Source organism: Tinamus guttatus, unplaced genomic scaffold (genome assembly GCF_059628265.1).
Source record: "Tinamus guttatus ecotype Peru unplaced genomic scaffold, ASM5962826v1 Tinamus_guttatus_pri_ptg000007l, whole genome shotgun sequence".
Classification (NCBI taxonomy): domain Eukaryota; kingdom Metazoa; phylum Chordata; class Aves; order Tinamiformes; family Tinamidae; genus Tinamus; species Tinamus guttatus.
In genome coordinates, this window is record NW_028288541.1 from 414,186 (window position 1) to 437,960 (window position 23,775).

The window sequence follows — 23,775 nt, forward strand, 5'->3', positions numbered from 1 at the left end:
CACCTCGCATGCATTCCCATAGAAACCATGGGTAAGTGTCCCCCCCAACCCGCCTCCAATGCAAGACCTTTACTTCTAGCTTTTATCTACTTAATAAGTTACAGAAGGACCTTCCCTATTATTCCATGACAACTTAATTTCTTTAAGAATCTTTGGGGTAGGAACTTGTCAAAAGCTGCTGAAAATCCTAGTATACTATATCATCTGTATCAGCCTTACTTACATACTCTCTGAGTTCTTTCTGATGCTTCTTTCCTATTTTGTCATCTTTATCCTTCTGTTATCTGATTCCATTTTAGTACAGTTTCTGCCCTTTGCATTGCAAATGTTTGCTGGCCTGTTGCTTTCCACACTCGGGTACTCTGGAGTGTTTATAAAAATCAGTACACCAGTCAAACCCTTCTCTTTCTCTGTGCTGTTGCTGATGTAAACCACAGATTTACATCCCCCTACTAACAGCTGAGAAAATTCATATTTGAACTCCTTTAGAACTCATGAGCAAATCCCATCTGCTTCTGGCAATTTGCTATTATTCATTTCATTGATTTATCCCTAGATGACTCCTACCAGCACTTCAGTTTGAAGCAGTTCTTCTTCCTTGACCCCCATAAGAAAAAACAGACTCTGGTGTGGTGACCTTTCTGAACTTCTAAGCAGTGAACACCAGCCCACATAATTCACCTTTCCCCTGTGCTCCATTATACCTATCTGCCCTCCAGACTTTCTGATAGGCTTCTAGCTCCTGATGTGCTTGGGGAAGTTTGTATTATAATATTTTTTGCCTTCAGCGAGTTGTTCCTCAAAATTTGCTTGAGGTTTGCCAAACTGCACTTTTACTTTTCTCTTGTTCAAAAGTGATTTTTCTCTGCCTTCCTCTCTGGGGCAGAGCTTCCAGTTTGCAACCTCCACTTAAGCAATGCTAATATGCAATAAGGATTACAAACATTTCATACTGCAAAGAGCCTCTGTTCTACTCGGCTCCTTAATGTCTGCTCAGGGCTTGGCTCACACAGCCTTTAACAGAGCTGTGGCAGCTGAAGGAGCTGCTGCCATGATCACACTGGATCCCTGTGTATCCTGCACACATCAGTACCCGTGTTCCTTGGGTACCCCTGCCTCCACGGCAGCAGAGGCTGGTGCTTCAGTGAATGTGTGAGGTGTGAACACATCCTCCATCCCCTCTGCTCTGCAATTGGAGCAGCATGAGACAAATGAGTTTTGTCTCTCATGGCATCACTAGGGTTTGCCTCCTTCTCCCCTTGGCAACCAAAGCAATTGCTGTACGAACAGTCCTGTGTGGAAGAGGATGTAGCCTCAGCTGAGATCTACCTAGTGACTCTTCTCTACACATAGCAATGGACAGAGCGAAGTAATGAGGGAAACTACAACCAAGAGAATGTGAACAGATGAAAGGCTGCTGAAAAGTGACTTTTTCATATGCCTGGAGCAATTAAAAGAATCGCTCCCTCCACTGCCCCTGTTCAAGGGTAGCAGTAAGTCAGTAGCCTGCCACTGTGAACAAAGCCTTTTATGCACTATTAAAATACTGCCAGCTCTGTAGAGAGAACTATTCTTTGACAGCATCCATCAATACTCTAAAAGACAGGAGTGGAATGAATATAGTTTCTTGCAGAAATCATTACAATTCTAAACAAAGATTTTTTTTTAAGTGCAAAAAAGACCAGGATAGATAGAGCAAAAAAGAGAAATATCTAATTATATTTATAAAAAAAAAACCCTACTATAAGGAACTAGTACAGTTAGAGTTCATCTTCTGTCCTTGAATTAAAAAGGAGGCATGCCTAATCCATGAAACTAAAGTCTCATTTACCTTGCAGGTATATAAAATACTCCTTCATTTTTCAAGATGTCCTTTTTATTTGATGGGGGAAGGGGAAGGTAAGCTTAAAAATAAATATAATTCTATCCTTTTTCAAGTTCTAACATTTAAGAATATGTCCAAAATTCAGCAGGGAGAAGGGCAGTCTGGAACAGGCATGGACAGCAACAGAACCTGTTCTTTCTAACAGGTATTATTTTCTTAAATTAATGAAAGAGGGATGATACCCTGTTGTTTATAAGCTGGTATTTCATGAATTGTAAGATACTCCCAAGTGGCAGTAAATTCTATCCTTACATGGTTGATTCTTTAAAATCTATTCTGTCATCCTTCTTTTAAATGTCTCAGGCTTCTTTAGGGAATAACCTTTGATCAAGGGTCCATCTTGTCTTCTGAGCAACTACTGGCAAAGAATTTCCAGGTATTCTTCTCCTCTCTGAAGTAAATGCAGGCAGAATGTCCATGTCACACATCTGAACATCAGAACCATTGACATCACTGGGGAGATGTTGTGTTTGCAGCACTGGGTCCTTCACATATGGGCTTTACAAAACTCCATATACAGTTAATGATGTCAGATGATTTACTTGCATACCTAAATTTATGTGATTTAGGGCTACCGGAAATCACCTTTTCTCTGTGTGTTTGTATGTTAACATATGTATATGTGTGCTGTCAACATATGCAAGCTGATCCAGATAACAGATAATGTCTTAACATACTTCTGTGGCCTGTTGTACTTTTGTACATAAATGCTTCCCAGTGCGTAATGCGTATTTATGGAATCTGAGTGTTGGGGAAGGAGGCAGAAACTTTTAAAATGTGCTGGCTAGCATTTTTTCCCATACTCATCCCAGAGCTATGGTATATGTTTTTTTGCAATATGAGGAAGGAGATCAGAATCTAATCTATTGTGTTCTCTTTTTTCTAAACCTAGATGGTATTTGCTAAGCATAAACCAGCCAAGTTATGTCATCGCAGAGAGACAGAGAAGTTATCAACTTAATTTTAGTGACACTTTTCTAAATCTATTTTTATTCAGATAAGCATTGTGTTGTGAGTGCATGACCACATGTTATATACATCACCAATGTCACAATTTAAGTGGAAGTTACTATGCTCTGAGTAAAAAACCTTCATCATTCACTCAAAAATGTGAGTAGATAATGAGTGGCTCTGAACTGGATAATCTGACTTTATTCAGAGATAGATCAGCACCAAATAATACCTGATCCAGATCTCTTTCTAATTCACCTAAAATGCTTGAACTGTTTCTTGAGGTGACCTCTGACGGGCTAATGGCAGATGAAACAAAATGAAATATGGTGTTGACACTTATTGGTTTCAAAGTCCTGACACAAGCCTTAATTTTTCCCTCCATATGGCTTTTGTGAGCATTTTCCATAAGGAGAGGCTGAATTTTTAACTTTTTTTTTTTTTTTGTGGGTGTAAGTGGGAAATAAATGTTTTAGCTACATTTTGGTATATGACATGTATTAAACAGGAAGAAAAGGAACTCCAGTGCCCATTGTACACAGATGAAATTTATAAACCAATAGCACTAAGTTAATCCAAAAATCAATACTGGGAAATATTGCCAAAGAACCACTAGTTGCCTTTCCATTTGTTTGTAGACACGTTTCTACAATAACAATGGCAAGTCATTACTCAGACCCTGGTTAGTGGCTACAGAAGCATCGAAAGCCGTGACTGAGTTTGCTGGTCTGCATTCCTCTGTCAGGAAAAAGAATGTTTTCCCCTTAGAAATTACCATCAGGATAAGATCCCCCTAAGATTGAAAACTGTAGGCTTTCTGGGTGGGATCTGCACAGATATTCAGCATGAATGTAACTGCTTCAAGTAAAATCACTAAAACACAGGAAGAGAGCAAAATTGTGCCAACTCTGAGGGTTAAGCAGAAACCCTAGATTATTTAAGTGAAACATCAGCAACATAGCAAAGGCATAGGATCCTTCATCTCTGACCGTATTGATCTTTCAGTGAGGCAGAAAGATTCTGCTCCGCTTTTCATGACTGATTTAGTTTTGCAATTCAAGCCAGTTCATGCCTTACTGATGGGATCAATGACCCGTTGCTTTCGGTAGCTGCTCTGGAAAGGGGGCTCCTGCTACTTTATCTTGCCCTACACGTGGCTCCAGAGCATACGCTGGCTCCATGCTCATCTCCAAGCTTCTCAAAAGCAGGAAGGCAGGGCAGGACCCATGGCTCAGCTCCAGAAGTGTTTATTAGAAGTAACACTATTTATGATTAGTATGAATCAAGAGCCTGGTTACGTTTTCTGTGTATCTTATTCAGAGAAAATTAAGCTGAAGGGACAAAAAGGCTTTGTTTTTTTTTTTCTCAGACAGCAAAAAAAATCTCAGTAATAAACGTATCAATACTCTTTTGTTCACCAAGATTAAAGTTTTAATTAGTGTATGAAAATTAAAATCAATTCAAGGAGGTATTTAGGCACATACTTATCTTTAAGCAACCAAGTAATTCATCAGCTTCAGCTGCTGTTCATGGACGTCCATAAGACTTAGCCACACAAACTTTCCTCTGCGTGATAACTTGCTGCCATGCTACCACAGCAGTGAGAGCTTAAACGGTCTTGACCAGAGAAAGTACCTTGCATCCATCTTAATGGAGATTGCAAACACATCTGCCATCAGTTTGAGAGGGCTCTCTGATGGGCAATTGCTCCTCTCTAATGTATCTTTGTCATCTAATGACTCATTTGTGAAGATGGGCACTGGGAGCTCTCTGTGTCCTCCTGCAGGAGTGGATCATTTCTCAGGAAATTCACACATCACCACGTGTCTGAAGACCACAGGGCAAAAGGGAAGAGCTATACTGCTAGCCAATAATGGCAATGTGTCTGTTTAACATTTGCAACAAATCAGCAGCAGGGTTTAGAAGGACTGCCTGGAGGCCTGGAGCTGTCAAGGCAGATAATGTCCAGAAACACCAGTGGCTAAGAATAACACTGGTGCACCATGTTTGAGTGTAAACTGGAGAGGGAAGGTTTTTTATTCTTTAACTTTTTTCTCTGTCTCTCCAGCTGTTAATGATCAATTTTGCAGGGAACCTCTTGCGCAGATCCAGCCCATGCCCATCAGAAGAGGTGGCTGAATGTCTCCTGCATCCACAGCTCGGCATCAGACACGGCTGCTGCGGGGGCACAGAAACTCAGCACACGTGGGAAATCTGACGTCCAGCTGACATGATGAGCGGCCTTCTCTCACTCATGATGAGTGAGTCCTTCTCTGGAGTCCTTCTCTGGAGGACTTTCACCCTGGAAAGGCAAAACAGGGTCCTTGGCTGCGATGGGACCAAGCGCAATCCTGGAGCACCAGGATGGAGTGGCTTGTTCTCTGTGTGCTCTGGTGTGCTCTGTGTAGGGAGGTAGCAAGGAGACAAACAAGAAGATACAGGGTGAGTGCATCCAATTTTCCACTTTTCCACTTTTCCACATTTTCTTCCCCAAACAAGTACAAAAGTGACCTGCTGGTCCCAAGGAGCCAAGCAAAATCTCAGACACCTGAGGAGTTGTCTGTTTGGCACTGCTCTGCTGTGATGGCAGGGAGAGCATTACTGATTGCATGGGACTTCTCATCCCAAAAAAACAAGGAGGGGAAGGTATAAAGTTAAATCTTGTGAAGCAAACGGCCCAACCTCATTGAACCCAGCGAGGAAACAATCTCACGCTGCTGTGAACACCTGTCTTCTAGCATTTACCAAGCTGCAGTTTACTTCAGGGGTGAATTTTGGCAAAATAGACACCTTGAGAGCTGGATAACAAAGGGTGTAAAAGCCATAAGGAGCCATACCCAATTAAAACCTCTTCATAAGCCTCAGCAAAATATAAACATGTACAGCACTGCAAATTTAAAGAAAAAAAAAATGCTTATTTTTTAAAAGCACTATTTTTAGCTCCACTCACCTTGATCCAAACACAGCCAGTGAGTGTGAGGATTTTGTTATACCTTAACCATGCCTGAAAGCATGGAAAATTACAATTCAGACACTAGTCACATCCAGTAGTTAAAAAAAAATCAGGGAGATGTGAGCGAAGCAGTGGAGAGAACCCAACCGCACCGATATATAGCAGATAAATCAACTCAAGGACCGGTGTTCAAACTGCTGTGAAGTATAATGGGTTTCATCTCCATCCGAATGCTCAGGCTATAAAGGTACGGTGAGCAGGTAATAGCGGCGCTGAGTGTAAAACATCACATTTGCTGTAACTGCAAGATGGCAGCATTGTGGAAAACAACTGGCTTGGGGGAACTAAAGGTGAGCAACAAGCCTCATAATTCATCTCCTAAAGTGTCTGAATTTATGCCAGTGCAGCGCAGGTCTAATTCATAGTAAATTAGGGCATTTCTAACAGCGCTGGGTCTGCTACGTTCCAATGTTGTTTCATTTGGAAACTGGAGAATTTGATGGAAATAAAATGCAGTTCTCCATTCTGACAGGCCAAGGGGGAGGCACCAGAGAAGGATGAAAGAGTCTCCCTCAGATGACAGCCAGCAATGGGAGCACTAGCAGCATCCCTCAACCCTTCTTCTAATGCTTTTCTTCCCAGATGTTTTACATCAAACCCTTCATTCTCAGCCTAAGCAGAGGGGACACTGAGCAAAACCTCACATACTTCTGAAGTTCTCCTGAAACTTGGAGATATGTTACCAAAAACAACTGGTCTATTTTTTGTATCCATTTCCCAGATGGTAGAAAATTGTGGTGCAAGGTGTTTTCTCACTAGCACTCAGGGTATCTGAAGAAAATAATAGGGGCATATAAGCTAAAAGTTAGTAGCTGATAAGTGGTGGTTCATTTAACTGTTTTCTCACACTCTACAAAATTTACCTTTGCAACTGGGAAACCTACAATACTGGTACCACTTGCCCTGCCAAGCAGATGCTTCTCATCAGTTTTCTATTACTGTGTCTGTGTGTTTCTGATAAAATGAATTTTTCCAGTGAAAAAAAAAATCCACCCAAGTCCCCAAATAAGACAAATTAATGTCATCTTAACTCAGTTAATGTAGTTTAATGACAGATTTTATTTTTAAATACATAATTAGATTGGAGAATCCCTCCATCCTTCAAAGCAAGCTTCCTGCAAACACATCCTTTACTCATCTGCTTTTTTCCATTGTACAGATCTTCTTGTTGGCCAGCAGTGACCAAAGACATATGCAAAATTATCTCTGGTGAGCATATGTGCTGCATGAGTTTGTGTAAAAGCAAGATGACAGATTAGCATCCTAATCTTTCATTCAAGGGTGCCTAATTGATGTCACCCTTGAACTTGTGTATTTCTGCAGAGTTTATTAGTACCTTTTTTTTGTACCTAAGTAATTTTATTCCTTTATCTTCCCAAGCACAGGGCCTGATTTATGTGGCAGACTTCATATTTGATTTTGGTCAATCCGGTTAACTTCTCGGGAGGGAAATGCATCCCATCTGACTCCAGCTTGCTAAAATTAGGTGCCTAGTCCAAGCTTTCTGCCCAGGCTCCCACTGTTTTCAGGGAACGAGGCAGAGTCCCCCAGAGGATGCTTTATCTTAGCCTGGCACAGAGGCCTGGGTCTCGGGTTTGGTGAACATTAATCTTCGATCTGTGCTCTGCTGCCTGCCCAGCAGGACACAGCTGATGCAGATCAGCAGTGATTTATGCTGGCTTTATGCACAGATGAACTCCAAGCCAGCAGATCAGGGCGGCTGTGAAATGAGGATAAGTCTTTCCCTCTTTCATTCTCTTGCCTGTCCTGTCCATTTATATTTCAATCTTGCAAATATTAATCTGTGTTTCATTTTATGCAGATGAGATAAAAAGAAAAAAAAAAAGAAACATGGCACAGGCTTTTTTTTTTTTTCCAGGGGACTGAGGCCTGGTACTGTGAGGTCTTTAGATGAAGGGTCATTTCTCACCATGTTTTGTGCAGTAAGCCCTATTGGAGCCCAGCAGGAGCCTCAAGGTCCTGAAATATTAAATCATTGTCATCATCATCTGCCCTCACTGACAATCAAACGTCTTCCTGCTGGAGATATGAAGAAATAGGTGGTATTTATGGAGGTCCCCTTAGCCTCTCAGCTATTTGCCTCCACAGAGTAAAATGAATTCAGCTTTGTCTCTCTTCGGTGATCCAAAATTGAAATAAAAACATGCTTTTTATCATGGTAATGCTTGCCAAAACACATACCAGCAACCAGCAAGCCACTCAGATCTACCCACGAGGATCAGCCCTATAAAGGGCATGTGACAAGTATCAGCTCTTCAGACACATTATGTTGGACTTGGCAAAACACTAGCAGGCAATTAAAACCTTCCATGAACCCAAGTTTTGCCTCTGCTTGTTTGCAGAGTTAAAACATTTCCTTTTTCTTTCTAAAAAAAAAAACACACACACACACACAAAAGAGATAAAAAAGAGAAAACAAAACAAATAAGCCTCAGAAGCTTAATGAGAATTTTATTATCCTGCCTCTTACTTAATGGTATGGAAATGCAAGGATTGTCCTGTAAAAATAGCATCCCATTTCTTTTTCCATTTTCTTAAGATTTTTAACTATAAGCTTGAAAATTCACTTGCCATTAATCTGATAACCACTGGTTCCTTTAGCAACAATCAAACCCTGGCTCTCAAATATAACTTTATTTGAAGATAAGATCTGATTCATTTATTGTATCTTTTTAAGATTATGAACTGCGATTTAGGTATAATTATATGATTTACTGAGTTTAAGGCAAATTCACTATTCACATTGGTCAGCAATTAAACCAGTTCTCCGTATTAATTTCTTTTCAACTCAGATAGTAAAGTGAACATTTGGGCTTTGGTTTTACTTTTTCCTCCACAGTAGTCTAAAGAACTTTAAACATTATAATGACTCCATATCTACACAGGCTCCTACTTATGGCAAATAAATGGCATCTATGGGAACTTCATGCTTGCTTCTTCTCACCTCTGATGAAGACCTCCATTTCTGTGCTACCTACTCAAGCTCCCTTTCTGCAGTGAGAAGAAATAAGTTTTTCCAGATGGGATTTATATCTTTGCAACATCTGCCACAGGATGAGACAGCTAGTGCTCTAGATGGTCTAGTTCTTTCTTCGGTCCACAACAAGAGTCTATAAAAGGGTTTAGATGCAGGTTTCTATTACTAACATCCGCATGGGGACAGATACAACCTACTCCATGTGTAAAAACAGGAGTTATGAGTAGGATGCAGAACTGAGCACTGGTTTGCTATTACCACTTAGGCAGCTGCCTGCTCTCAGGGGAACAACACACCTCTTGCTTGGTACATTCAAAGCTATGGTCTGATTTCCAAGTCTAGACAGCTTTTTTTTTGTGGGTGAATAGGAGCCGGACAAATAGGAGCCATTCCCACCCTCAAATGTAAGAAGAAAGAGGCTGGTCAAGTTACATTCTGTTTTAGCCCAAGTAACTCCTGATTAATCATTCCCAAGAAGCATCTCCGCTAAAAGGAGTCCCAGATTTCGTACTGTATAAAACCTGGGAAAAAAAAAAAAAAAAGAAAGAAATATAAGACCTCTGGTAACAAGGTCAGTCCTCACCAAGTCATTTTGACAGACATTAAAAATGCCAGAACTTGCCTGGCATCTGTTCCTATGAAATGAGCCATTTTCCAGCGCAGTGATGTTTGGCTCTCAAATTGATGCCTTCAGCACTCAAAAAATCCTAAGCATGCAGAAGTTGAATTGTAAAATCCCATTGCAAAACCTATTTACAGGCTTTGTGTTCTGCAGAGCTTGTTCTGATTTGTTTCCCCTGATGACCCTCTCCTAGGAGGAGGGAAGGAGAACACAAAATTATTTCCCAGCTCTAAAGCAATGTGGGAACTACAGCAAAACTGTTATCCTGTGTAACTGCTAAGGTCTCTGCTGCCATGGCACACTGGTGAAATAGCAGTTAATTACTGTACTTTAAAAATTCAAATTTGTATATTATCCTAGACATTTCATGGTATCTTCTGTGATATTATTAGTCCACTCCTGAAAAAAAATAAGCTTTTGTCTTCAGCTAAAATGACCCTGGGAAATTCATCAGCACAGCTGGGTTCTAAGGAGGCATCAAATCACATAATACATGGGGATAGTCAGCTTACTCTTACCTGCATTTAAAAGCAATTTTCTTGTCCTTAAATAATCTACACATGTTAATTAGAAGCCAGTAAAGTAGCTTAAATGGTGTGAAATTAGAATGAATTATTCATGTCATTTCTTGGATGCAGTGGTTGCAGACAGTGTTTTTGTTTTGGGGGAAAAAAAAGACTTAAATAATGAGAAGATGAAATCTCTTATTAACTTGTTTTCCTAACAATAAAAACCTTTTCTGTTGAATAGTGCTTCAGTTAGAAGAGTGCTTGAGATGAGGAAAAAAGCGACCACTCATTTAGCCAGTATATATTGACCATTCTCTAATCAATGACTAGCCTCAGACTGCTTTCAGAGATATCAGTGATGCAGAAAAAGCCTTTTTCAGGATACATCACCCATGTTCTGTGCCCATGACAAAATGTTTCCTACAGCAAAAAAAGTAATTTAGAGGCTCATGATTTAGGGTGAAATATTACAAGTTTACCATTTTCTGTGAAATCCTTCTGCAAAGACTGCAATAGATACGTCCATTTAGGAGAAGAGGTCAACTTTGGCCGTCTTTGAACACAAACCAGGATGAATAGTCCAAGGTTACTAATTATTTTCTGAGAAATGTTAGAGAATTAAATCTTTCTATCTCCTCTAACCTAGGGCTGAATAAGGAGTAAGGACAGAGATGAAAGGCAGAATTTAGGAGTACTAATTTAGCAAGTTTTGATTTACAGCATCTTCACTAAAGCAAAATGAATAAGACATAGATAGAAAGATAATTAGCAGAAACACAATTAAGCTATCCCAACAGGAGCCAGTCTTCAGCATCTCAGCCAGAACATGCTGTTCTGATCACACCAGGTAGAAGAGTTCTAGTGTCATTCAAAGCATTCAGCTAAAGAAAGCACATCCTTGTTTGTTTGTTTGAAAACAAATTTTTAAAATGACAGCGAAAATGGCACCAGAGAGTGAAATAACATAGTGGAGTGGAAATCCTTGAATAAGAGCTGAGGAAAAGCAGTGAAGAGGCTGCATCTATTTTTGTCTATAGTGGGTCCAGAAGCAGTGCTTTATGGTACCTGAAAAACCTTTTGCTTGTTCAGGAGATTGTTCCATCTCTTGAAAGCCAGAGATGGTATTCATCATTCTTGTAGTTTATTATATAACTGCACTCAGCATTGTTAGCAAATCTCCCTAACTGGCTTCCCTCACCTCCGAAGGGCGGAGAGAAGAATGAATATTCAGTGGGAGACTGGCCTGGCGAAAAGGTGGGCAGCACAAACCTCAATGATGAAGGAAAAGAGGTAAACAGAGAAGTTAGGACACCTTGTCCAAAACACAGGGAAATGGAGCAGGCACAGAAAAAGTTGGATCTAGAGATGTGAAACTCCAGGGCAGCTACCAGTCCAAGGTTATAACTCAGCACATGGTCAGCTGTGGTTCACAATGGGTGCCAAGTAGCATTCCCTGCTTTTCATTAAAGGGTTAAATTCTTTTACTTTTCTCTAGGATAGAAGTGTGTTTTGAGGCCATTACTCAAGAGTAGATGGCATATGGGAAGTTCGCAAATAAGTGTACCTCATAATAACTTGTTCATGTTCCTGTTCCCAAAGTCAATGGCAGATACAGGAACACACTCGGTTTTAACTCCCAGTTCAGTGCCCTACTCACTAGACCACAAAATTGTTTTTTATACCAGCAGATATATAAAGATATGGATGGATGGCTCCAAGCCTGATTTTATTGCCATATGGACATCAAAAAATTAGCATTTTAAAATGCAAAGGATTTTAGCTGCTGCATATTAATGAATCCAAATTTCCACAATGAGGCAATAATAAAATGACTTATAAAGAGAGTTAACATCAGTAGAAGTGAGATCAAACATTGCTCCAAACTAAAAATCCTCCTATGGCTACAGAGGCAGGCACACATTCTCATCATATTTTGCCTACTCTATACAGCAGAGCTATCTCAAATAGTGTGGAACTTTTGATAGATCAAATATCTAACACAATGCTGTCTATTCACCTACATCTTCAGTTTATGTCATCTCATCTTGCAAATATCCTGCACCTGAGGGGAAACCTCACAGTGCTGTCAACCAGAATTTCTGATCCGGCACTTGTGTGTGTAGATCAACATCCCCAGCAAATGCATTTAAAATATCTGTACAGGACATTCTGCATTCACACTGCCAAGATTTGTGATTTCCTTCAGGGTTTCAGTGTTTCCACACAAACCCCTACAGTGTAACAAGGTGCACTTTCTAAGCTATTGCAGATAATCATTGTGACAGCAAGTAAAAGAGAGAAAAGCTGCAAAGCCACACCATGCCATCAAGCTCACAACAGGAGAAGTAAAACATATGGCTCCAACAACACAGAACACCTTCAGTCAACTTCTCAACAGTTGGACTTTCCACAGATTTCCAGGAACCACAAACACCTATCTCTGTGCTTTGCCTGGCGCTTCGAATACATGATCCATCTGGGGGGCTAACTAGACCTGCCAGCTTCCACAATGACGGCCCTATTCCTGCCTCCTATCCCGTTCATTTTAATTGCTGCGATGAGAGATAACACGAGAGAGAATGCCCCTGATGCTATCGTATATCGGTCTTTATAAAATGACATGAAGCCAGTTCAAGGAAACCTGGTGGGTAGTAGGCAGAAATGACAGTGCAGGAGACGTGGCTGTCACTCTTATTTCCATCTACGTCTGGAATCAATAAGGATGGAGCAACCACAAATGGAATAAGTTACTGTAATTTACAAGAGCAACTGGATACTCTGAATTTACGTTTCACTTTAAATTTTGATTCATCAGCATTTCCAGTGAACTTGAAGGTCCATTAAATTGTACTAAAAATAAAAAATAAAATTACAGGCTAATCTACAGATACTGAAAACTTTTTGCTTCTCTAATTAGTATATTACTTTTCTTCTTCAAAGTGTTAGCCTATTTCATTATAAACTCAAATAGGGGACACTCTGATCTAAAAAATAAGGTGTTTTAGATGTGTGCTAAGTCCTAAAAGATTTTTACAATAATTTTGATTGAATAGCATATTATAAACTGTCATGCCATACTATAAACTTAGTATGAGAAGACTATATGTCATTTATTTTAAGCAATGTGACATATCATCTATACATCAGTGTGTTGGACCTACAGAAAAAGTACAGGGATGCAAAAGTGAAAATGAAACAAATACCATTTACAATAAAATGGTTATGTAGTCCAGAAATAAGTTATTGATATGACGAAGAATTGTTTTTAAAAATCCATTTTTAAAAATCCATTTTAAAAACAATATGAATGTAATCAAATTTCACGTTAAAAGGTGTTTGGAAGGGTTGAGTTGCAGGGACCCTGCCTAGATGCAAATGAGGCTATTGACTCAAAGAAGGAGGTCTTCCACTGGACATAGACCCTTTAAGGCCTCTGCTGGCCCCTCCAGCTCCACTCTCCAGCTGGTATATAAGGCAGGAAGGGGCTAGTAGAAGGGTTTGCAGGTGAGGCTACTGCAGGAGATCCCCTGGGGTGGATGAGCTGCTGTATGATGAGGATTGGTCAGCCGTACGGTCAAGCTCAAGCCAAAGGTATGTTTGGGAGTGTCTGGGTGAAGCGGTGGGAGTGGTTGAGTCCCTTTAGATATTGGGGACTCTGAAACTTGGCTTGGTTTTTAAAGTGAGGTTCAGGGGTACTTGTTGGAGGGGGTTGAGAACTGAGTGGTTGCAGCTGTGGTGCTGTGTTGGCTTTCAGAGCTTGGCCTGTGTTGTTGGAAGTGGTTGTGTTCTGTGTATGCTGATCTTGGCTTGTGCTGGAAGTTCTGCCCACCAGACCCTTTCCTTGGGGCATTGAGGGGCTGCATGTGGCTGGCTCTGTCCTGCACAAAGGAAGCAGGAGCATGATGAGCTCGTGGTCTGCCAGGTGCCTGGTGTCTGATGATAGCCTGTCTGGAAATGTAGGATCTTGTGTTTTCTGGCCTGGACCTCTGTCTGGGGAGTTGTGGTCATTCCTTCTTGTTCCAGACTTGATAAGAAATATGTTGTATTTTGTTCACAGTATACAATTTAGCGTATTAACAACACGCTTTTCCTTGTTGTCTCCAGTGCTTTTCACTTTGAGATGCTTAAAGCATGAATAACAAAGACAAATGGAGTAGGTCAAGGGATCAGGTGTTGCATATCCACAAGAAAGAGGGAGTAGTATTTGGAAAACAAAATTATTTCCTGGAATGCACTTTTGACGTGGATGAGAATTAACTGTGTTACATGGCGATGGTGCTGTAAGGAACAGTGAAGTTAATTTTCCCCCTTGGAGTGCAGTGTAACCTGTTTGTCCTTCATCTGTCCTTGTTATGCCATGATGAGATCAAAGCTTACATCTGGCTGCACTTTTGCTGAAACTGGGCAAGTGAGGCTCTCTGCTGAATTCATGAAGAGAAAATGCATTTGGAAAGCAAGGGTCCTGGGGCTGCCTCCTAAAAGTTTTAGTGTTCTGGATATGCCCTGCATACAGTCAGAGCTGCTGCTTCTTGTGGCACTGTAGTATTGTAGAAGCTGGTGGTGTAAACATGGTTAATGTCTTAAAACGTAATTATTTCTGAAACCTTGCTAATATATTAAATTACTGGCCACTTTTCATGATAGTCTGACATTTGCATCTGCAAATAAAGTTTTTAGATCACAGCTGTACTCAGTGTGTTACATGGCCCCTGTCATGTGCCAGCAGCAGAGGACAGACTCCTGTAATTTGGGGTAGTTCAGGTTCTTTAGTGCAAGCTGCTGTGATGCTCATACTTAATCCTTGAGGAGTGCAGTTCAATGTCAATATGTTGCTCACAATAGATGTGTTTGTACCTAGAGATCAAATCTCTAGTGGACTAAAAGAACTCTTTAAATAGCTGTATCCAATTTTAATGTGCCTTGGTAGTTAAAAATAATTCTTTTGGCTCATGCCTCCAGGTGAAGTCAAAGGACCTTGCTTTGGTAAAGAGCCAGGTACTATTGCAGCAGTGAGTGCTGGTGAAGACTAGCTTCTCCACACACCTGTGTGAATACAGCCCTGATTTAGTCTTTAAGTTGTATTTAATCCTTGTAGCTGTGTTTCTAAATTTTATGCCTAAATATGAGGTGACAGTGCCTCTTTGGAAAAGTGTAGTAAACATCATCTAATGCTAGTGCTTTCATCTAATATACTAAGCTATAAGCTGTTCTGGGATGTGGCATATTTTTAGTAATAAGAGCATCTGTAGTTGTGAAATTCATGTACTTTCAGACTGTGAACACTATTTTTGTGGAGTTTCTGTGACTGTCTAGATTGTTTTATCTGAAGACTCAACATTTAATTGCTAGTCTGTATCTAGCTAAAATAAGTGACAGATTGCAAAGGCACTTGAGCATCTAGTCTTCCTGAAATCAATGCCTGCACATCCCTTGACTCTGGTTTTGGGCTTATGAACATAGTGGCTGGCTAGGTAGCATGACTTGTGCCCTCTTGTTTCAATTTATTGCAAGTGTTCTCTTTTACCCTTGCCAGTAACTTTTTAAGGCTAATGATCATTTTAAGAATTGGCTAAATGGCTATTTCCCATTAGACTGAAGTTCATAGGTCTGAAGGTGGTACTGATAGGTTAAAATAGGGACTTGTGGAGAGCAATTCAAGTCTTCATCATATATGATTAAATTGCTAGATCTCATGGAAGGTATTTCCTAGAAGACACACTGGACTCCTGTAAATATTGTCTACTGCTTTTATGGTTTATAAAAGAAGTATGCAGTAATGATGAATATTAAATGCCAAGGTGATGACTGCCATTATCTTTAGGATCAAACTGTTAGGGGACGCATAGAGAGCAGGTAAGCAATGTTAATATTTGCTTAGACTGAGCAGGCCAAATTCTGCTCTGATGCAACCCTCTAAATGCTGTTCTTTTCTGTGCTTGCCTAGCAACTACAGAAAGCATGAGAAGCAAAGGTCTTTACCTATCCCAGGCACAGCGCATAGGGAGATCTAGTATACTTTATGTATACCTTACGCAGTACTTGTTTGTTTTCAATTTACCGTTTCCGGCAGTAGAACATCCCAAGTTTGGGCAACTGAAGACAGCAAAGTTGCTTCCCTGTGACTTCTCTTTAGACCTGATTCCAGAGCTACTGATCTTTAACCTGCGCAAAAAACTTGTTGGTGTCATCTCCGAAGAATTTCAGTTATCCTGTGAAATAAGCTATATCTCTTAGAACATCTCAATAAAGTTGCTCTGTCAGCTTGCTCAGAATATCTGCAGATGATACCAAACTTTCATTGCTAGACAGCCTCAAGCTGAATTTAACTTTTAAGCTAGGTTTGCAATTTGCAAAACATTTCTGTTTGAAATAAGACTGGATTCCAAAGCCAGACTCTAAATCTCTTAAGTGTGGAAAAACTTCTTGCTGGAGCCATGCTCTGGCCTAGAGCTCTCCCTCCAAAGCTGGCATAAAATTATTTTTGGAGGAACAAAATGGCCTAAGGAATCTAGCAAGATCTTTATTCCTTAGTGCTCAGGCACACTGACAGCCTTTCTGGCTCTTCCTTCATTCTTGGTTTCATAAGTTCTTGTGATCTCTGTCAAAGGGAAAACACTCCTTCAAATCTTAAAACTGCTTGATTTAGCAAAAGCAAACAGCTTAAGTTTTTTCTCAGTTTTCTGCATTAGGAAGAAATCTGTTTGGTTCTGTTATCTTCAAGAGGAAGGCTTCAGGGGGTTGCTTCATGCGTGGGGACCTTTTGCAGTGCAGGATGGAGATGCACTGTGGGTTAGTAGGCTGCCATCATGGCAAAGCTGAGGATTGGCACACTGAATAACATCAGTGGCAAGACCCCTGTTCTGGTGTTAATAGGCCACAGGTAACAACATGAGATATTAAGACTGTTTCTTCCTTTGACAAACACCCTAATAAAACACTGGAAATGTTTACTGATACAAAACTGTTTGAGAATGCTCATGAAGGTCGTAAATGTCCATATGTGCTGCTGTTGAACACTGGTCTGTTTGTCCAAAGCAATCTCTGAGTATTTTGTTTGCTGGCAATTCATTGCTGATTAACTTAGAATTACAATGCCCCTTTACGAATGGGCATCCTAGCTCCTAAATGTCTCTTTGGGTCTGGTTCAAGTCTTGTGTTTACTTTCTGCAGTGAGGTAACCCCACTGACTCAAGTGCTTCTGCTGTTTTTCACTTGTGTTAAGTGAGATCAGGAACAAGCTCTCAAAGCCCAGATTCTGAGGATCACTTGACAAACAGCTTGTTAATATTGACTTATATTCAGGCTAAGCCAAAACAACCTGGTGGCTTTCAGAGGCTTTAAGATGGACCTTGGGATCAAGATTTAAATTACATAAGTATTTCAAGTGGCTGCTTTGCATTGCTCAGTGGCAGGGAAATACTGCAGAAGAAATTCACTGCCTTTCTTACAGCTGTTTTATTGCAGAGCAGCAAAATTTTCCATGAAGCACATAGGATACACATCATTTCTTAAGAACAAAGGGTAAATAAAAATAATAACCAAAAATAAACTATGAGAACATGCCACCTTGTTATTTGTCCTTTAATGTTTTCAAAGTATTTGCATTTCAAAACCCAGTAATCTGTCCACTTTGATTTACTTTTATTGAAATACAAATCAAACTCAAAGCCCAAGGGAAGGGGGATTTTTTTTAGCCCATGGCAGAGAAACAATTTTAATTTAAATACATTCTGCAGTCCTTTGTTCTTGTTCAGTCAAAAAATATATGGATTTCAATGAGTTTTGCTTAGCCATGCAGTAACCGAGCATTGTGAAGAAGCTATTTGGCTGTATGTAGCTCAGTAAATCCCTTCTAGTGTTGAGGCAAGGTCAAGAAACTGCCCTACTTTCATGATTACACGGAAAACTACATGTTTGTAGAAAATGAGGAAGCCTAGGGGGAGAAGTTATGGCAAGCCCGAGGCTCCTAGTGACTGACTTGTCCTCCTGTTTCAGGGAAATGCTGGAGGAGTTTGGGTGTTGACTCCAGGCTCTTCTGGGCATCTGCAGTAGGTAAAAACAACCCTGGCCACATTAAATAACTTAAATGGCGAGACTCCTGTTCTAATGTTAATAGGTTGCAAGTAGCAGCATAAAAGGGATCTTCAAGACTTTCTTCCTTGCACAAAAACCCTAAGGCTTTCAGATATTATGTTGCCCAAGGTCTGGCCACTGAACCAGAAATCCTTCTGCCAACCTCATGAAGGGAAAGCAGGAGGAAACTGCTGTAGAAAATGGATACAGGAGTGAACAAATACCTTTTCCCCCTCTCAGTGCTTATTTTCTGTGAGCTAGAAAGCTTACCTTAAATCACATTTAACTTAGTAGGCAGATAGCATCATGGTGTTCATGGCCATAGCCTGTATTTCTTATTATGATGGGTTTCTTCCACCAATAGATTAGAGTCAGATGGCTAAACTATCAAAAACACTTTGTTCCCCTTTGGCAAGAAATGTATTTTCCTGAATTGCTAATCCCTTCCCCATCTTCCTCACTTTGCCCGATTTGTCTGAACACAAACTGAGGAAAGTTAGCTGTCCCCTACCCCCAGCCATATTTTCTGCATTGACAAACATTGAGCACTCCTCAGATCAATTAGTGTTTTAACAAAAGGAGGCTAATAGTTTTGTCCTGTTTAGTTGTGCATGGAATGGGAATTAGTTAATTGCCTAAATAGGAATTAGGGAATCAGAACTCAGGAAAATAGCCAAAAGACTTGATTTTTGTATGTTGGAAGTCTAACATTCCTTGTTACTGTCCTTAATTCACTTCTAATGCCTTGTCTCATGACCAAACACTTCTTACTTGAAAAGACTTACTAAGCAGTAGGGCAAGTCTTCAGACGTGTCTAATATTGAGTGGATGTATTATTACATACAAAAATGGGTGTTTAATATCGTTTTCCCATCAGATTACTCCCAAAGAAAATAGGTAAATACATAACAGGTTATGTACTGTTGTGGAAAATTTATATAAGTGAGTGTATTAGTGTTTGTATTGTATGTAAAGAAGGATTTGTGCTTTATTTTATGTATGCACATTTGGAAGCATGTGCTGTCTGCCTGTACTCTGGGCTGCACACAAGGGAAAATGTGCAGGAGAGGATTAGCAGCCAGAGCACATCTTTCTCTGAGAAAGAGGAATGGCAGAAAAACTAAGTGGAAATTTACAGCTGCAGCTGGAGACACTTGAACTATATCACTGTAACCTCAATAATGGCATTCTGTAAGATGCTGCAAAGGACTAACCCATTTCTTTCTTTCTTTTTTTTACTAATGAATAATGAAAAAGGCACTCATTAATTAGGAAGGATTTTATTCTGAAAAGCTTAATAGGAGTATCAATAAGCATCACCTCGAACAACACTTTAGGAGCATGTATATATGCAGATAACAAAGTGCACAGCCCTGACAAAAGCTGACAAGTGTCCAAAATACTGCAGAGACAAGCTTATTGTGCCCTGCTTCCAGTTCTCAAACTCCAGTGAGGTACTAAAAGAGTCTTTCCAGAAGATCTCATCAAATAAAAGCAGAAGGGATTGCTGCCCATGATTCTGTGGGCATATACAACATTTCTACAGCTAAAGTTGTGCAGTACCCCTGGGACTGGTTTACTGACTGAGCATCTGTCCTTACATTCAGTGTCCTGATATATTAAAAGGACATCAAACCACACTGCTCGAACAAGGTGTGCGTAGATATCACAGAGCTGGTAGCAAGGGGGCTGTGTCTAATCAGTAGACTCATTTTGGGAGATGTAACATGCTTTGTTTGCAGCACCAGTAGCTCTTGGCTCTTTGCCTTTTGCATTAAAAGCAGTGTTGTCACTGTTGTGCACACACTGTACTCTTACCCCTTGGTGCAAACTAAGCATAATGTAAACTAGGTCATATCAAATGTTATCTTCTAGAGACTGTGGCAGCTCTGATCTCTTGCAGCTTATCCAAGGTACAATCTTATTAAAAATTGATTGTACAAAGTAGATTTTTAAGTAAACTGTGGTCTACAGAAATAGTGCAGCAGGCAGCCCAGCAATTCTAATGGCTTTGATACTCCCTTAGTGACTCTCATCTGGAAAGGATGATCAGAACAGACTTTTTGGCCATGTGCAGTTTTGTTTTCTTTTGAATGTCTGCTAGCAGGCCTGGCTCTATCTTGGGGTTTAGCCTGTCAGAGATATTTGTGCATCTGTATAAAATGGGTGCTAGTATCATATAACTCCAAAGATGTGTTGAGGGGCTGTAGGTGTCAAAAAGTCAGCCAGGTCACATCGTTGAATGGTTGAAGCACTTAACCAAAAGAGGGTTTTCAAGCATGTGTGAGTCATTTGAAAGAACTCTGTAGAAATAAGTTAGGTCTAAATTCCTTTATTTCCTAGCTTGGCTGCAGATTTCCAGTTTAGTTTTGGGGCCAGTCACTTTTAATTGTACATAATCAACAGTGGGCAGACCATTTACCTCGGGAATCTCAAGCAAATAAAATTGATTGGGGACGCACTATTCTTCTGGTGAAGGTCATTGGAAATGTAAATAAGTGCAGCTCAGCAGCAAGGAAGAGATCCTTTGACTTAATGTTGCAATATAAGAAGCAGTAGCTGCATGCAGCTAGCTTGGTGCTGTGGTTAGATTGCAGGTACTCAGAAGACAGCATGTCTTTCAAATCCTTGTATTAGTTACTGCAAATTGCAAATAAGATACCGTGTTGCAGGGCTAGACCGAGCCAGGGCCATGCCACATTTGCCGCTGGCTGTTCCTTCTCCCTGCTTTTGTGCTCTCAAACTGATGCATAACAACACCTAATTTGGAATAGATCAAATGTAATGTTTCACAGCAATTCAGAGTCTAACACAACAACTGTTAATGATTAAATCCTCTGTCTATATTAAGACCTTATCTGCTTTTTTTTTTCCCTCACATAGCTTGTATCTGCACTAACACCTTGGATTTGAGGCAGAGGAGCAGTTAGGAATCATCTGCTTAATGATGAATGTTGATGAAATGGACAGTTTTGATTTTTGACTTATAATGTCTGAATCAACAGAAGAGTTGTGCTCTACTGCTTCATATGTAAGTACCCATCATCTGGCTTCTCATGAATTCCTATGGGGTTGAGTCTCTCGCTTCTTGTTACATCTTATTCCAGTTGGTAGCAGTACTTACAGCAAGGAAAGAATTCCACAGGCACTTACAATTTTGCAATGGAAATCATGAAAAGATGAGAAAGCATGTTCTGTAGAGCTAACAGTTCTAAATATTTACTAATAATTCCCACTGAGGTTTCAGAAGAGAAAATTCTTCCTTTGGAATAGGCAGTGTTATTCCAGAGAGGTCCACTTGCCATGATTGATGCCCAAATCTGTTCCCCCTTCTAGGGAATTTGCAGCAAGATATGATTGCCCACAAAACTTCTAGGTGTAAGGACTTCAGGCATTGTCTTACATCCACCTCAACACTTGTCATTGCACTGATGCACTGCATTTGCTCTTTTCACTAAAACTGACTCAAGTGAGATAAGCAGTTGGTGAAACTTCCTTGAAGTGCATGGGTGCACAAACTGCAGCTGATTGTTCAGCAAGGAGGCTGTTCTCTTTCGAAAAATCTCTAAAAGGAGTGTCCTTGTTGTCCACTTTAGATCAAACTTTGAAAATTAAGTTCTGCATTGGAAGATCCCTCTGGAGGGAGATTTAAATTGTGGAGGTGGCTTCATCTGGTTGACAGCTGTCTAGGTCTGATGTCTAGCTTCCTTATTGCTATCACTGGAAAAGACTTTTCTATGTTACAGCTCAACTTAATCAAAGGCAGACCTCCAAAGCAGACCAGATGTCTGCTCTCCCCTGTCAACTTTGTAGATGTCTAAAATTAGACAAATGAGTCCCTACATTATGTATATCTATACTGCCTCCCAGTTGCTACTGTTAATCACTTGGCAGCAAGGTGCCCTTGTTCCTACTTATTCTGTATTTATTTATAAATACTTGGTGCATTAGTGACTCAAACTCATTGATTGAGGCACTTATCTGAGATTTGAACTGATTTCTCATCCCTCACCAGTGGATGTTTTTCTAAGACTTGCCAATTGTCTACTGCTTAGGAAGCTCATCAAAATGTCAAGCTTAGTTTGAGTTGCAGCCAGAACTGGAACAATTACCTCCTGTCCCAGACTCTGCCTAAGATCCAAGGAGACGCAGTCATGAAAATCTCAAATACATTTATGTTTAAAAGATATTTCACCTGGTGAAATAAACTGCTGTGCATAACTGCTTCCTGTTCACAGGTCCTTACACAAGAATCTTCCTTGATCCTGAACAACAATTTTGAACACAGTTTTCATTGTAAATGTGCTTGAGATTTTCTCCACTGGAGATCGCATTTGAGTATCATTGTTGTTCACTGTATTGTAAACTCAATCAAAAATATTTATGTAAGAAAGGGTGGGAGGAAGGAAAGTACTGTGGTCATTGTGAGTTTTATTTTTGCTGCAGGCCTTAATCTTACTGAATAGCTGCCTATCACTGAGTTATCAGGTTTAATGATGAGGAAAGGAATAGAAATGTGCTTTTGGCTGGACTCCCTATCTAAAGGCTATGATCTTTGTCAAGTAGATTGACAATGCTTCTATTCATGGGATTTATTTATGCATATTGATATGTACAGTGTGGGGACAGGCTTCTTCTAATGTTGCTTTCTTGGAGACAGATGTCAGTGCTGCTTGTAGAAAGGTGCTGTTGCAGACTGCAATGTTCTGACATGCTGTCCATCTTGTCATCTTGCATATTCCTTCCCCGAATTAGCTTCATGCAAGGTACAGTCAAGGAGCTACACTAATATCTGTTTTAAAGGCTATACTGTGGTCTCAAAGTGAAAAGGTGACTACTTCCAAGCAGAAGGTGGTGTTGCTGCCACTGACCTAATGTTGTTTTAAAAATCCAAAGCTGTTTCAACTTGGCCATCTGAATGTAGGGGTCAAAAGACTGGAAGGAATTAGTATCAGCCTGACATGCTGTTTCAGGATCAATGGATTTAAAAAATAGCAGCGGTTCATAAAACCAGAGGGAGCACAAATAAATGAAGCAAGGGAAGGTCAGTCATCCTGGAAGACTGCCTCCCACTGAGCACAGAGTAATAGGCTTGAAGTGGCAAGACTGCAAACTACCTCTAATCAGTTATTTCCCATGCTACTGTATACAGCGACAGCACGGTCTACCTCAAAAAGTCATTGTGAATGACAGCTGCTCACAGGGACTTCCAAAACTGGTTAGTCCTGTCCAGAGTTTAAGCCCTCTGGCTTAAACTGGGCTGGGACTCTTCAGCTAATTATCAGACAGGCACTCTTCAGTTTATGATGTGTAAGGCTGACAAAAGAAAGGTGGTATTTTTTTGTCAGAGAGGATGCTTTGGGTCTTAAGAAAAATGCTAACTAATCTACAATCAAGTGACTTTGACAGTTTAACCTTTGCTGAACTTCCCCCATTTCTGTAACACTTCATTTGTGTATTTTCATATGCATATAAACAGGAGGTATGGAAAGGCATCTCCCTGAAGCATGACAACAGAACTTAATGGCTTTGTTTTATTATTAGCACCAGTGTGAGACTAAAATCTCCCTTCTTTGATTTCTTTCTCCCTGAAGGTTTGCAATGTATGAGCTTGCAGTATGTGCAGCTGAGCTAAGGAAACCCATCAGCAAAAGCCCACACTAAACTATCCTGTGCTATTTCAAGGCCTTTTAATGCTTCCCTGCTCAATATGCATGGAGGCTG